The sequence below is a fragment of the Hemibagrus wyckioides genome, linkage group LG24 (assembly GCF_019097595.1).
Source record: "Hemibagrus wyckioides isolate EC202008001 linkage group LG24, SWU_Hwy_1.0, whole genome shotgun sequence".
NCBI classification, from domain to species: domain Eukaryota; kingdom Metazoa; phylum Chordata; class Actinopteri; order Siluriformes; family Bagridae; genus Hemibagrus; species Hemibagrus wyckioides.
Window position 1 is genome coordinate 3,540,039 of NC_080733.1, and position 4,264 is coordinate 3,544,302.

The following is a 4,264-nucleotide window of genomic DNA, read 5'->3' on the forward strand; positions in this document are numbered from 1 at the left end:
CAGCCTTCAAGACCTAACATACTGTCAAGACAAGACACTTTACTGGCTGTAGGGAATCCTGTAAGTAGAGCTATAACAAGTTACATATTCAGGTATACACTTATCTGATCAGCTGAATGTTGAGTGTGTGTACAGAGAAATGCAACAGACTTCAGGTGGAGTCAGAGTCTCTCTCTCTCTCTCTCTCTCTCTCTCTCTCAGACACAATCTGTCTGTCTCAGTCGGGAAAGCGTCATTCCCAAAATGTCACTTTACCCGACAATGCATGCACAAAAAAATTCAAGCAATTCACTATGACATGCATTCAGTCATCTTTCTTATGTGTGAATTATTTTCTTACAGCGACGCACATTCTATCCACATTATTGTAACTGCGTAAGGCCAATAAGACGCCCTGACAGCATGCGTTTGAACATTTTGGAATGAAGCAATATATTACTGTTCCCCAGAACTTACCGTATTGATCAGGAGAGGATCGCGTGCGCATGTACAGTGCGTGTGTGTGTGCGGTGTATGTGTGTGTGTGTGTGGAGTGGCGTTAATCAAGACGTGGCTTTCTTCATCCAGTGAGCTGCACCGTCGCGCGCTCGGAACGGAGAGATGAGTCCCTGTGTGCTCGCGCTGACTCACTTCTCCCCCGGCTCCAGCTCCGTGCTCGCACCACGAGGTGAAAATTAGGCCGTGGAAAAAAAAAGGAGGGGGATACACTTTCAAACACACACACACACACACACACACCAATTGTATGCTAACGTTTTTTTTTCTTTCCAGAGTCGAATGATTGCTATTAGGAAGCCGCGAGATGATCAGCAGGACGTGCGCTCGCGCCTCCTCTGTTGCTTTAAAAGGGGAGTCGCATCTAAAACAAGTAAACGAGGCCCTGACCATTTATACTTTCCTAGAAATCATCTCCAAATATAGAAGCTCTCCAGGCGTGTAATATAAGCATTTGATTTTTATATGAATGCACCAGTTAACATTTATGCGTTTTTTTTAAATATATATATATATCTTATTTTCAATTAAAAAGTCCATTATAAACCAGGCTTTATATCTTGTGCCTGAATAAGTCTTGTAATACTGTACATATAGGAGCTGCCCCCTGTTGGTGTGTGCTCGGTATTACACATCGGTGGATGCATTTCAACAAAAATATCAAAATTTATTAGTAGAGATATGAAAGGAATTCACTTGGCAGTGTAATGGTATGATATCGGTAGTAGTGATAGTTATATGATTAGTAAGTTTTGGTTTAACTCTCAGGGGTTTGGGGGTGTGATTCATGCCTCTGGCCTCATGCTATGATGGTTTTCTCAGGGTACTCCGGTTTCCTCCTCCAGTCTAAAGACATGCATGCATTGTAGATTGATTGGCATCTCTAAATTGTCTGTATTGTGTGTGTGTGTTTGTGTGTGTGTGTGAGATGGTGCCCTATGATGGGTTGGCACCCTGTCCAGGGTGTTCCCCTGCCTTGTGCTCCACGTCTCAAGTTGGGATAGACTCCAGGTTCCCTGCAGCTCAGTGTAGGATAATCGCTCCAGATCTATGTATGATAAGATACGATCCTATAAAACTCTATAAATATTCTTAGTAGATTTTAGGTTGCATTAGAATTGCTTACCAATTCATCAATATTAACCATTTCATGTTTAAATAAAATTCCAGATTCTTTTTATAAATATCCTTTACATTAAAAAACATATTATCCATGTGTAGGAATACCGTGATTAAAAAATAATACAGCGTTGAAGGTGAAAAAAAAATCATACAACGTGTATATAAACCTTCTGTGAACTGTATAAAATGTTATAATATTGGGTCTTATATATTTAATGCTAAAGACCAAAATTATATGACATTTTCTGGGATAGTTCAGGACTGTCGAATGATGCAGCTGATTTAGTATTTAAAAAATTCATTCAATAAGGTAATGATATTAATATCAAGTAAACTTACTAGCTGTTCATTGGAATGAAAGTTGTTAATTAATTTCAATTGATATAATATGGGATCTTGTGCACGAAAACAACATGTAGACTAAGACTTATCAGAAATATTCTGCACTGAGAAAGGTTAATGATTAAGTTTTTTGGAGATGACCTTCTATTAGATCTTCCTCAAAACTGACATGAAATGACATCGTGCATGAAAGGGTTAATTAGCTTTTCCGTCATTGGTTAGGTCTCAGTATTAATGTTTAACATTTGCATCGTTCAGAATTGAGTTCTTTATTTAGCTTTGGCGTTTGTTATTCCGTCTTGGAGCAGTTAAAAGGCACGGACGGGGTTCGAACCCGCGATCTTCGGTTTACGAGACCGACGCCTTACCACTTGGCCACCGCGCCTGCGCCATCTTGTGGTCTTGGAGTCGAATTAAACCGAATGACCGAATAACATTATGACGGTGGGTATGAGTGTTTTAGTTAACCAGGGTGCTAGTACATCGCAATAGTTAACTAGTAAACAAAATTTTTATTTCTTTTTTTAAACTTGTTTAGCGTTTTGTTTCAAGTTAAGCGGCCAGTCTTTACTCAGGAGAGTGTAGTTAGGTAACTTAGCTAACTTGAACCACAGCTATGTAAGTAATTAACCTAAGGTAAAGACGTTAGCTTTGTTATTAAATACTGGCTAAAAATGCCTCAAAATGTATAGCATTTGAAATTTTCTATGTATATTTAACATTGGTTCCGCTGATTTAAAAAATGAAAATAAAACAACAATAACTCTTTTTTGAGGCATTTTGTTGCATTTTTTCGTGACATCCACAAGGGGGCGCTGTGTAGTCGTAATATTTCTGAATTCTTTACTATTGTTCATATAATACTGTAGATCACAAGTTCCCATACCTGGTCCAAAAGCTGCCCCATGTCTCACATTTTAATGTTTTCCTGTTCATGGGGAAGGTCTCAGTTCCAGCTCCCTTCTGCCCACCTCCAGTTTGTACTTGGGTGGGCAAGAGGGGGGGCCTGGGACTGGTGTGTGGCCACAGCAAAGAGATGTCACATCATTTAAGTGCTCAGACGCTGTAGTGTGATACATTTAATGCTTTGGCTTGGTTTAATGTTTGTTTACTTGTCATGTTTGTAGAGTTTTTAAATAAGGATATTTAAAAAAAATTTTCTTCAGGAGTATTCCTTACATCTGCAGTGTATAAACATGACAACTTGTGGATTATTTATTTATTTATTATTTATTTATTTATTTATTTATTACAGGAGGTGTGGTGAGCTCAGATATATTGGGGGAGTTCTTTGTGATCTTTTTTGAATTTTAATTACCTGGTATTGTTTCATGCCTCCTCTCTCCTGACTCCCCCCTGATCCAGTCAAAACGCCTTTCTTTCGCCATTACAGCCGAGATCGCTGTATCTTATTTAATACATAGGATCCTAGCACTGATCCGGGAGTACCCTGGAGCATCCTGCATAATTTAGTGTGTAGTTTTCAGACTCCTAGGCCTGTTAATTGGCTGAATCTGTAGTCTTGAATGTAGGGAAAACACTGCAATACACCAGGACTAATTATAGGATCATGTGTGATAGATAGATAGATAGATAGATAGATAGATAGATAGATAGATAGATAGATAGATAGATAGATAGATAGATAGATAGATACAACTTACTTTTCATTGCAAAGTACAGGTACATAGCAAGGAAATGTGGTTTAGCAGCTACCAGAGGTAGAAACTGTGCAAATAAACAAGTGCAGATAAATATTTCAATAAGTTCATCAATAAATAAGGCTGTGTCAGTGTGTATGTGCATAGAAAAGTATGTGCAAGTTGTATTTACAGCACATAATGTGTAAGAAAAATATCATTATATATTCATGCAATATGTGTGCATTATGTAGATTGTATGTACAACAGTAACAGAGGTAATATACAGTGTATATACAGATAATATAAATACACACATATACATGTATACATATCTGGATAGATAAACTAGGAGAAATATAAGAATTAACAGTTATGTACATTTATAATTATATTGTACAGAGAAGATGTAGGAGCAGAACTGCCAGGTGGTTAGATAACATACATCATGTCAATGATTGGTTTTTGAGAGGAATTTTGGGGCAGGATCTGGTGTGCAGATGCTATAACACAGTGATACGTTAATGCTATGCAATTATTAATACTACATAATAATTTATATGAATATCCATTTGCTAGAGTTTGATGCATTTCAGTATAGGCGTCATTCAAAATTTGTTTACTGCCAAGTTTGTAGTGTTGTCTAAGCTTTCTTGCCACAATAC

The 4,264-nt window shown here is 37.6% G+C and overlaps 1 non-coding gene across 1 annotated transcript; it reads right to left on the reverse strand.

Annotated features, from left to right (window-relative positions):
- Positions 1–2,272: 2,272 nt before the first annotated feature.
- On the reverse strand, positions 2,273–2,344 carry trnat-cgu (transfer RNA threonine (anticodon CGU)). Its single transcript has one exon. It is a non-coding gene; the product is annotated as a tRNA-Thr (tRNA).
- Between the last annotated feature and the right edge of the window lie 1,920 nt (positions 2,345–4,264).